This window comes from Puma concolor, chromosome C2 (assembly GCF_028749965.1).
Source record: "Puma concolor isolate L17-30 chromosome C2, mPumCon1.1.hap2, whole genome shotgun sequence".
In the NCBI taxonomy this organism is placed as follows: Eukaryota; Metazoa; Chordata; class Mammalia; order Carnivora; family Felidae; genus Puma; species Puma concolor.
In genome coordinates, this window is record NC_141675.1 from 8622514 (window position 1) to 8634819 (window position 12306).

Here is a 12306-nt window from a genome sequence, read left to right on the forward strand (position 1 = left end):
TACTTGTCCATAAAGCACTTAAAAATCCATTTAGACTGTCCCAGTCGGTTTAAGCTCTTTAATCTTGGATAAAGTAAACAAGACTGTTTTTAAGTTGGGTTTTTTTTTTTTCCTCTATTTTAAAACAAGAATATTGGGACAGAAAAAAAATAAGACATTCAAGGCCAGACCTCTGTGCCTCCGTAATGTGTAACAGCTGCAGAGGCCGGTCAGACGTTCTGGTGGGATTTTCAGCCTGCCAACACCAGTTCACCCTTCTGTAGACGGAAAACAGCACATCTCCTTGAAGTACACTTTTCTTTTCACTAGAGGCTTGGACATTCCTTAAGGGCAGGCCCAGACCTTGCTGGGCACCCCACTGGACCTGGAGCTCAGCCCGTGGGGTCTCAGCAAATGCTTGCTCACAGACTGACCATTGGAAGTATCAGGCGATGCCCCCTCCGCCCTTGTTGGTTGTCGGCAATGAACACATCTCCCCATGGCCCGCAGGCCCCCCACTCTCCAACCAGACCCGCCCACTTCCAATTTGGCCGAGCTTTGAACCACCCCTCGCCCTTTGCTTGGCCCACGTTGGTCCTCCACCAACGCGGAGCACATTTCCATCCTGCATCCCCACCGTGCCTCCCAGCTGAAGGGACACCTCCCAGGGGCTTTTCCCGATCTCCTTGGAACTCGCCCGGTTTATTTTTCTTCTCTCACTCTCTTGGCAGGAAGTTCCGGAAGGCATGGGCCGCTACATATTTCTCTGTGTTTGCTTGCTTCACGTCCGTTTTCCCTACCCAACCCCATGAAGGACAACAAGTGCTTTAGTCCCTCCTGCATCCCAATGCCTAGCCCAGGGCCTACCGGCACGGGGACTGAGTCGAGCTGAGTAACACGGGCATCAAGAGCACCAGGTACACAATTCTCGATTTATTCTCCCTTCCAGTTAAAGGTCTTAAAGTATAGTGTGCCCTTTAACCAGCACGGCCCAGCCAACCAATGACTCACCTAAAGCCACACAACTCCAAGTTTACAGGGCGTGACACTCCAAGGTGTAGCTTGCAGGGGCCTAAGGAGAAACACTAGGCAGCTTATCTGAACCAGGTGCACCTAGGAGCGAATTCCCCCGAGGACAGGAGGTGGACGGCGGCCAGAGGCTGGAAAGCGGGGCTTATTCCCACTGGGAGACATTGTTCAATGAAGCAGCAGCCACACCCTCACTTTTTTCAATTCTTGTTCTCTTGGACATTGTTCCACTACACAAGGAATTTCCTAAACAGGAGGGTTCCGCAGGGGCCGGCCGGCCCGCCCCTGTGTGTGCAGACAGGCGTGGCTCCCTGAGCCAGTGGTACGCTGAACTTCGGACCTCGCTGGAGACCAAACACTTCAAAGCCGCTTGGAGTCTTAGGAACACAAACAAAGCATTTAATCTCGGGTCTCTGACACTTTCCCAAGGCGCCACACTCCATTGAGGTGGCAAACGTAGCACTCAGGCTCAGAATACCAGCCCCTTTAGATTTCTTTGAGCGTCGATTTCCTTTACGTTTGGGTGATCACTCTCTCTCTCTCTCTCTTTTTTAACTTTTTATGCAATCCTTATGCATTTGTAGTCAGTTGCAAAGATAGTGCTGAAAGGTGCTGTGTACCCTTCACCCGTTTTCTCCAAAGGCTACATTCTTACCTAATTGTAGGACGAATCTGGGAAACTGACATTGGCACTTGTAGATTTCTGTAGCCACCACCAATCAAGATACAGAACTGTTACATCTTTGCAAAGATCTCCCTCCTACTACCCAGTATAGTCATTCCCACCCTTCCCCCACCCCCCACTGCCCCTCCCCAACATTCTTTACGCCTGGAAACCACTCATCCATTTTCCATCTCTATAATTCTGTCATTAGGGAATAATATATAAATGGAGTCATACAGTATGTAATATTGAGGTTGGCTTTTTTTCATTCCGCATAATGCTCTTGAGATTTGTCCTGGTTGCCGTGTGTATTAATATTTTATCCCTTTTTATTGATGATGGGCTTGTTGTGGTTGTTTACCACAGTTAACTGTTTTCCTTGTTGAAGGGCATTTTGGTTGCTTCTGGTTTTTGATGACTGCAAATAAATAGCTATGCTGTGAACCGTCCTGTAGAGGATTTTGTTAGACATAAGCTATCATTTCTCCGGCAGTATAATCTCTAGTAGGTGTATGTTTAGTTTTTTTAAGACACTTTCAAACTCTTTTCCCGAGTGACCATTTTATAGAAGCCATGTGGGCAATCCGTCTCCACATCTTTGCTAGCACCTGGTGTTGTCAGCTTTTTTTGTTTGTTTGTTTTACCTATTTCAACTTCTATGCAGTGATAAAACCTCATGTTCTCAATATGCATTTCCCTAACAATTAGTGATGTTGAATATCTTTTTGTGTGCTTTTTTTTTTTTTTTTGAGAGAGAGAGAGGGTGCAAGTGAGTGAGGAGCAGAGAGAGGAGAGAGAGAGGGGATAGAGAGGGGAGAGAGAAGGAGAGAGAGAGAAGCAGTGCTGGTGCTCACCTGAAGTGGTGAGGGGCTCGAGATCACCCGATGAGGGGCTCAAATTCACCAACCGTGAGATCATGACATCAGCCAAAGTCAGATACTTTAACCGACTGAGACACCCAGGCGCCCCTTTGCGTGCTTGTTTGCCACTGCATCTCCTCTTTGATGAGATGCCTGTGTCTTTTGCCCATTTGAAATAGGATTTATTTTATACGTGGCATGTTGATGTGTTGACATGCAAGAATTCTTTCTTCATCTTTTCTAGAATGTGAGTCCTATGTCAGCTATGTGGTTGCAAATATTTTCTCCCGGTTGGTAGCTGGTCCTTTTATCCTCTCAATGGAATATTTTGTAATATTTTAATTTTGATAAAGTCTAATTGACTGATTTTTTTTTTTTCTTTTCTAGATCATGCGGCTGGTGTCGTGTCTGAGAACTCTTCACCAAGACCTGGGTCCTAAAGATTTTTTCCTGTATTATCTTCTGTGAGTTTACGGCTTTAGGTTTTATTTACCCTTAAATCTATAATTGACTTTCAGTTAATTTTTGCCTAAAGTGTAAGGTTTAAGTCAAGGTTCATTTTTGTTGTTGTTGTTTTTTGTGGTTTTTTAGTATTTATTTATTTATTTATTTATTTATTTAGAGATTGAGAGAGAAAACGCACAAGCTGGGGAGGGGCAGAGAGAGAAGGAGAGAGAGAATCCCAAGCAGGCTCTGTATCAGACGCACAGAGCCCGATGGGAGGTTCAAGCTCACCAACAGTGGGCTCATGACCTGAGCCGAAACCAAGAGTCAGTTGATCAACTGACTGAGCCCCCCAGATGCCCCAATTCTAGGAGTTTTCTTATAAATTCTGTGAGACTTTCAATGTGCATAATCATATTCTCTGCAGATAGGGACAGTTTTACTTCCTTTCTCATTTCTGCGCCTTTTATTTCCTTTTCTTGACTGTTGTGCATGGTAGAGCTTCTAGCATAGCGGTGAGAGTGAATATCCTTATCTTATGCCGGATCTGAGAGGAGAAGCGTTCAGAATTTCATGATTAAGCACGATCTTAGCTTAGTAGTTTTAGTAGATATTCTTGATGAAGTTGAGGAAGTTCACTGTTCGTTTTCTGAGAGTTTTTATCACAATAGATGTTTAATTTTATCAAATGCCTTTTCTACATCAGTCGATGTGACCATGTGCTTCTTCAACTTTTTAATATGGTGGATTATACTGACTGATTTTCTGATATTAAGTTAGCCTGTCACCTCTGGAATAAACCTCACTTGGTCATGGTGTGTAATTCCATTTCTATATTGTTGAATTCTATCTGCTGCCATTTTGTTGAGAATTTTTGCATATATATTCATAAGGGATATTGGTCTGTATTTTTCTTCTTTTGGTATTGCCTTTCTTGTGGTTGCAGGTAGTGTTGGCTTTATGAAGTGACGCTGGAAGAGAGTGTTTCTATTTTCTGGAAGAGACGGTATAGAATTAGTGTTAATTCTTCTTGAGACATTTCGTGGAATTGTCCATTGAATCCATTTGGGCCTGGAGATTTCTTTTGGGGGCATTTTTAACGTATGAATAATTTTCATAATTGTGATGGACTATCCTAATAATCTATTTCATACTGAGTCTGTACTTTTTAAGGAAATGGTCCATTTCATCTAAGTTGTCAAATGTATTTGTGTAGACGCGTTCATCATATCGCTTTGTCATTCTTTCACATCTCCAAGCTCTGCAGTGATGCCCCCAGTTTATTCCTGAAGATAGTAATTTGTGTCTTCTCGTTTTTTTTCTTTGTCATTCTTGTTAGAGGTTTGATCGATTTTATCGATCTTTTCAAAGAACCAGGGTTTTTTAAAATTGACTTTATTATTTTTCTGCTTTCAATTTCATTGATATCTGCTCTTACCTTTTTTTCCCCTTCTTTCTGCTACTTTTGGGCTTATTTTTCTCTTTTTCATTTCTTGTGATGGGGGTTGTAAATTATTGATTTGAGACTTTTTCTCTTATTTAATGTAAACATTTAGTGCTATGAATTTCCCTCTCAGCACAGCTTTAGCTGCAAATTTTAATACGTTGTATTTTCATTTGCATTCAGTTTAATGTATTTTAAAATTTCTCTTAATATTTCCTCTTTGATCCTAAACTGAAGTCTGGATCCATTGAGGCCAGAAAATATATTCTGTATTATTTCTATTTTTAGAAGTTTGTTGAGGTTTACTTTTCATCCGTGTGACTTCTTTATTTTATAACTTTACAAAGTTTTTACCTTTTTCTTTTTTTAAGTAGGCTTCACCCCCAGCACAGAGTCCAACGTGGGGCTCGAACTCACGACCCTGAGATCAAGACCTTAGCTGAGATCAAGAGTCAGACACTTAACCTACTGAGACACTCAGGCAGCCCAGAAGTTTGTACCTCTTAACCCCCTTCACCTATTTCACCCATCCTTCCACCCACCCCCTACCTTCGGGAAGCCACCAGTTTGTTCTCTGTATTTCCAAGTCTGTTTCTGTTTTTTGTTTGTTTGTTTGTTTGTTTTGTTTTATAGATGCCACATACAAATGAAATCTTATGGTATTTGTCTTTCTCTGCCTGACTTATTATTTCACTTAGCAAATACTAAGTCATCTCAAATGGCATGATCTCATGTTTATTACATGGCCTGCAATATGATCTCTTTTGGTATATGTTCCCTGGGCATAAAATGTGCATTCTGCTGTTGTTGGGTGAAGTGTATTATGCAGATCAATTAAATCCACTTGGTTGATGGCACTGTTGAATTCTTCTATAGTCTACCTGATTTTATTTTTTTATCTTTATTTTTTTTTAATTTATTTATTTTGAGAGACAGAGAGAGAGAGAGCACGCGAGATCCTGAGCAGGGGAGGGACAGAGAGTGGCAGGGAGGGGGGAGGAGAGACAGAATCCCAAGCAGGCTCCACACTGTCAACACAGAGCCTGATGCGGGGCTCAAATCCAAGAACCATGAGATCATGACCTGAGCCGAAATCGAGAGTCAGATGCTGAACTGACCCAAGTGCCCCTATTTTTGCTGATTTTATGTGTGGTTTTGCTATCATTGTTGAGGGAGGGGTGTTAAAGTCTCCCACTAAAACTGTAGATTTGTCTATTTCCCCTTTCAATTCCATCAATTTTTGTTTCACACATTTGGTAGTTCAGTTGTTGGCTGCATACACCTTTCAAATGGGCATGTGTTCTTGGGAGATTGATTTATCATTCTGTAATGTCCTTCTTTATTTCTAATAATTATCTTTGCTTCGAATCTACTTTTTCTGATCTTTATATAACCACTCCTGATTTCTTTTGATTAATGTTTGTCTGGCATAGCTTTTCCCATCCTTTCAACAGACCTATCCCATCATATTTGAAGTGAGTTTCTTGAAGTATGTTAATTCAATAATTTTAAAAAAGCTACTCCACCAAATTCTGTCTTTTAATTGGTGGATATGTTCATTTACATTTAGTGTAACTATTAATATGCTAGGGCTTAAGTCTATCATTTTACTTTTTTGTTTTCTGTTTATTCTGTTTTCCTGTCATTCTGTTTCATTTTTCTTGCCATCTTGAGGGAGAACCGAGCGTTTCTTTAGAATTCCATTTTGATTTTTCTGTAATGTTTTTGAGCGTATCTCTCTGCATACCTTTTTGGGCAATTGCTGTAAGTATTACATTATGTGTCCGTAACTGTCATAGTCTGCTGATGTTGCTTTTTGCCAGTTCAAGTGAAGTGTATAAAATGTACTCCCCTGGGGCGCCTGGGTGGCTCAGTCGGTTAAGCGGCCGCCTTCAGCTCAGGTCACGATCTCGCGGTCCGCGAGTTCGAGCCCCGCGTCGGGCTCTGGGCTGATGGCTCGGAGCCTGGAGCCTGCTTCCGATTCTGTGTCTCCCTCTCTCTCTGCCCCTCCCCCGTTCATGCTCTGTCTCTCTCTGTCTCAAAAATAAATAAAACATTAAAAAAAAATGTACTCCCCACTTTATATCTCTTTACCCTTTCTGATTTGTAATACAATTTCCTCAAATATTCCACCTACATCCTTTGAGAACTACATGAGATGATGTTGTCATTTCTGCTTCAACCGTCAAACATAATTTAGAAAAGTTAAGAGGAAAAGGAAAGCCCCTCTTTCCTGACTTTTTTTTATTATGTTATTCCTTCCCTCGTGACATTCCCAAGATGCCTTCTTTTATGGTTCTCTTTCTTTTTATGGAACTACATTTAGCCATTCTGGTAAAGTAGGTCCTCTGGTGACCAGTTCTGTCAGTTTTCCCTCATCTGAGAAGGTCTTGATTCCCCTTCATTGCTACAGGATATTTTCTCAGAATATAAAATTCAGTGGTTTCAGGTCTTTTTTTCTCAGCACCTGAAAAATACCTCGCTGCTTCCTTATGACCTCCACGGTTTCCGATGAGAAAGCCAGTGTCATTTGGATTGTTTTCCCTACAGGTAACACCTCATTTGTCTCTGAATTCTTTCAAGATTTCTTTGTCTTGAGTTTTCGGAAATTGTGGCACAGATTTCTTTGGGTTTATCCTGTTGGAGATTTGCCCAGCTTCTTGATATGTAGGTTTATGTCTTTTGCTAACGTTGGGAAATTTTCGGCTATTTTTTTTTTTCCAAATATTTTTCCAGCTCCACCCCCCTTCTCCTCTCCTTCTCGGGCTCCGATACCCCAAGTTCTAGGTTTTTTTGATTGTTGTTGTTTTGTTTCGCTTTTTGTTTTGTTATAGTCCTGGGGCTCTGTTCAGTTTTTACCGGATTCCTCGGGATTTTCTGTATGTAAGATCACGTCCTTTGCAAATAAAATGGTTTTACCTCTTTCCTTCCAGTATGGATACCTTTTATTTCTCGTCCGTGTCTCATTGTCCTGACTGGAAGCTCCAGTACAGTATTGAATAGCAGTGGTAAGAACATTCTTGTCTCGTTCTTGATTTTAGGAGGAAAGCACTCAATCTTTCACCATTAAGTGTGTTAGTTGTGGGCTCTTCATAGATGCCCTTTACCAGGTTGAGAAAGTTCCCTTCTATCCTTAGTTTGTTGAGTGTTTTTGTCATGCAGGGGTGTTGAATTCCTTCAGCCACTTTTTCTGCATTTGCTGAGATGATCACGCGGATTTTGTTCTTAATCAGTTTATTTTGTCCTCTGTGGTTCAGAGTCTTAATTTCCATTGTTTTACCTTTAGGGTTATTGATTCTTTTCTCTGTCCTCTCCATTCTGCCATTGAGCTTTTATTCTGGTTATTGTATATTTTAGTTCCAAAATTTTCATTTGGCTCTTTTTTTAGATCTTCTATTTGTTAGTTAGGGTTTTCTAAAGTTTAATTTGTTCAGGTAGGTTCATAGTTACTCATTTAAATGGGTTTATATCAGCTTGTTTTGAATTTTTGTCGGATAATTCCAACGTGTCATCTCGGTGTTGGTGTTGGTATTTGTTTTGGTATTTCACGTTGATATTTGTATTTGGTACTCGGGCATAATCGTTGTGTATTGATGTCTTTTGTCATTCAAGTCGAAATCTTCTTGTTCTTGGTATGACTGCTGATTTTCAATTGAAACCTGGACATCTGGGGTACTATGAGATTCGAGATCTTTTTTAAATTTTACGTTGTTAGAAGGATTCTTCTCACATTGCTCCCAAGGGAGACATCACTTCCTTACGGGGGGTGGGAGTCAAAACAGGAGGAGGGAGGAAGCTTTTTTTTGTGCTCCTGGGTGGGAATAGGAGTTCAGTCTCCCCCACTGGGTCTCTGCTGTTATTATCCTGGTTGAAGGGACAGGGGTGGCACTTGGTTACTGTTCCCGGTCACCTCCCAATGAGCTGGGTGAGCTCATTACTGCTGAGCAGTGGCAGAAGTCCTGACTTTCCACCTGGTTTTCTCTGACACCCCCCCAGTGAGGAGGGGAAGGGGTACCTCATTATCGCCTGGAAGTGCAAGTCCGTACCTCAGAGATGAAAAGTCCCAACTCCCTACCTTTTGTGACACCACTCTGTCGGGGGGGACGTGCCTTGTCACAGCCTGTTGAGGTGGAAATCTAGATTCTCCACTTGGCTTTTGCTAGAACGAGTGGAGTAGGACTACAGTGCTCTCTGTGATGTTTGGCTGGAGGAGAGCAGTGGTCGCCTAAAGGTTTTCTGTCTTTAAGACTGCCCCTTTCCCGGTCCTTTGGCTAGAGAGAGCAGGCTTTTTCCCGAGGCTTCCTTTGTCTGCAACCATTGGCATATCTGAGTTTCTGGCTTCCTTTGGTCTTCGTCTGGGATCTACGGGGCCCAAAGAACACCCAGGGAAACATCAGCTTGTCATTCCTGGGGTCCTGAGGTCCTCAGCCAAGGTCTACCTTTCAGAGTCTCCTTAATTTTTTAATTTTTTACGTTGTATTTTATTTTTGAGAGAGAGAGACAAAGTGCAAGTGGGGGAGGGCAGAGAGACAGACAGACAGACACAGAATCGGAGGCCGGCTCCAGGCTCCAAGCTGTCAGCACAGAGCCCGACGCTGGGCTCGAACTCATGAACCGTGACACCCTTCCTTACGTTTCTTTTCTATGTAATGTCCAGAGGTTTTAGCTGGATTTAGCGGGAGAGATAACAGAGAGTACGTCTGTTCCATCTTTCCAGAAACCTCCTCCCACTGGATTTTAAAAACTGACATTGGCAGCCATCCTGGAACCCCCTTGTAAGTTGCTTCATGGTGCTGGAGCATGTGTGCATGATCAGTGCCTTGGGATGGGGATTCCAAGAGTCTAGGTTATAATGGGACACCGTGAACAAGCCCCAAGAGCTCCATTTACATCCTATCACACGCTTCAAGTGAGTTTAATAAATTGTCTGGTGGGGGGGGGTCTGAAAAATTAGACCACATTTACTAATAATTTAGGCTGGGTTAGTTATTGGAAGTTATCGCAGTTGTACAGTTGGTGAACAAAGGTGATGAGTCAGAAGCAAAATCAAATTTCAACTCCATTTATCTAACAAACTTGAATATAAAATGCCCCCAGGGGCACCTGGGTGGCTCAGTCGGTTAAGTGTCCGACTTTGGCTCAGGTCATGATCTCGCGGTCTGTGAGTTCGAGCCCCGCGTCGGGCTCTGTGCTGACAGCTCGGAGCCTGGAGCCTGCTTCACATTCTGTGTCTCTGTCCCTCTGCCCCTCCCCTGCTCACACTCTGTCTCTCTCTCTCTCAAAAATAAATAAATGTTAAAAAATGCCCCCGAATTAACGGGCTCTCAGGTGACTGGGAAGAGGAGTGAGCTCAGGAAGTCACCACGAAATCACCATATCTTTTTTAGGGGTTTGAGTCAACTGGCTCACACTCTCTTTGTAATCTTTGTGGCCTGACTAAGTCTCGGTTTCTTACAATCTCCAGGAGAAAGCAAACAAACAAGGAAAACCGAAACCTCATCCAGACTCCCTCTGTACGAGATCCAGCGGCTTCCTGAATAATTCTACAGGTGGAGAATTACGGACGTCACCTCTCAATCTCAACTGTTGCCAGCTTTGTCTTACTGCCTTCTGACCGTCCGCTCCCTGCTCCTGCTGACTATTGTGTTTCCTTGGCATGGCTTTGCCCAGACGCTGACGTATCTGCTTTTTCCCCTCTAGTTTCCGAAGACACTGCTAATGCAGTGCTCCGTGGGTGATGGGATCCACTGAAGGTTTGAGAGCAACAAAGGGGAATGACTGCACAAGACAAAAAGACAAAAAACACACTGTTGAAAACTGACCATCCCTGCCTTGGGCGTATCTTAACCGCTGGCACTCTAACTTCTGACTTGAGCTCACTGGGGAAACATTTTAAATCTCTTAATATTAAGCGATCCAAGCCGAGTAATTTCTCTTGTTGTCTTGACAAGAGCCAGGGAGCTTATTCATGACCAGTGAGCCATCGGAGCATTTCCTTAAAGAAGTGTTTTCTCCCTGAGACAAATACGGCCTTCTCCAATGCAAAATTGTTGGAAGTGGGCTTTTTAACAGCATGTATTCCAATAGTTTTAGATGATCATGATTTTAACCCAAAGGCAAGTCACATAGCCTGGCAAGTCCCCGCCCCTTCCCCCCCCCCCCCCACCATGCATGAATATATCCACATGAAAAACCTTTCAAAGTTTTAAAACCAGGTCTGATCATACTGCATGCATAACAGAGCCTCAGCTCTCCTGTCTATAAAACTAAACGCTGTCATGTACCTTCAGGGCTATTGTGTTGTTAAGTGTCTCGTGAAACATGTGAATAACCTAGAAATGTAACCTGGTCTCCGGCACACCAAGCACACTTTCCATGTGAGCTGGCCCTTTGATGAGCAGAGTAAAATTAAAAGAAATATTTGGATGGGAGTTACCAAACCTCGCCAAATACATGAGTCTGACTCCATCTGCGATGTATTTACTTTCTACAACAGAAAGAATTTCCATAGCGTATATGAAGATCAAAAGTAATTCAGAGGATAAAAGGAATCTTAAGAATGCCTCGTCCCCAAATCTTTCTCCTCCATACATCACTCCATCATTACCTCAGTCCAATATCTTGAGATTAAAGACGAGGAAAAGTAATCGTCTATTAACTTTGATTTCCAATTTTTGAGGTTTAAATTTCACTGTTATTTTCCTAGTGGGCTTTTATGAACGTAAAAATATTTATAAGAGTCTTTAGGTTCACATACAACCTCCCTATCCCAATCTTTTCCCAGCCACTCGTCCTTCTAGAACTGTGGGGTTTTAAAACATGTGGCCATTATGACTGAGGAAACGATATCCAGCAGCTTTCCCCTGGGTGAAACTAGAATTTCTTGTCACGTGCTAAATTGAGTCCCCCGACCAATCCCCACACCAGGTCCTCTGAGCTTTCTATATCAATAAGCCCTTTTCACAGCCCACCTTGAAAACAGCCATTTCCTGTGGGTCAGAGGCGTTTCAAAGCCAGTGTTGGGACTCTCCTCCTCTCTGGTTTAGGTGTAAGTGACAATTCTGAAAGGTAAGAGATGGCATTCAGATCCTCAAGTTGTTAATAGCACTTCTCTCTTAGCTTGGGTTCCCCCAGAAGCAGAGCCTGAGACAGGACTCGTTCGTTTGGGAGGAGATCCCAGGAAGCAGGGGTAAAGGGAAAGGAAGTGAGCAAGCCCAGGAAGGAGGAAAAGTCACTCTATGTGTATTACCAAGGTTGCTGGGCAACAGGGTCTCAATTCTAGAACCTCCGGCAAGTGTACAGAATTCCTTCCAGAACGTTCTGTCCAAAGGATGAGCTTTTTGTCTACTGGCTCTCATTCTCCCCTTGACGGTGGCTCCTGGGCGTGACCTTCCCACACTTCCAGGGTGTGCTTGTGGGAGAGCTGGGTGGGCTCCCGGCTTCAGAGATGAACTTACTGAACTTACCACCAGAGCCACAGCTGAAATCATAGGGGGGCTGAGGGGATGTGTCACAGGTACCAAAACCATTGTGTAGGGGCGCCTGGGTGGCGCAGTCGGTTAGGTGTCCGACTTCAGCCAGGTCACGATCTTGCAGTCCGTGAGTTCGAGCCCCGCGTCAGGCTCTGGGCTGATGGCTCGGAGCCTGGAGCCTGTTTCCGATTCTGTGTCTCCCTCTCTCTCTGCCCCTCCCCCGTTCATGCTCTGTCTCTCTCTGTCCCAAAAATAAATAAACGTTGAAAAAAAAAAAAAACCGTTGTGTAAAAACATATTGTCCCTTCTGTACCTACTGTTCCCCACTGTGCCCATGGGGGTGCTCCCCCACCAGGGGATCCAGAGGATCCCAACGACACTGAGGCGGAAAGGCACTGCTATCAGCTTCCCCTG

At 43.4% G+C, this 12306-nt stretch overlaps 1 long non-coding RNA gene across 1 annotated transcript in view; it reads right to left on the minus strand.

The window, feature by feature from the left end:
• LOC147577074 (uncharacterized) overlaps nucleotides 1–11645 on the minus strand; it is a 62531-nt gene extending 50886 nt beyond the window's left edge. Inside the window, exon 1 of the long non-coding RNA XR_015255736.1 lies at nucleotides 11392–11645. This is a non-coding gene — a long non-coding RNA (uncharacterized LOC147577074). The remainder of the gene's footprint in view (nucleotides 1–11391) is intronic.
• Nucleotides 11646–12306: the final 661 nt, after the last annotated feature.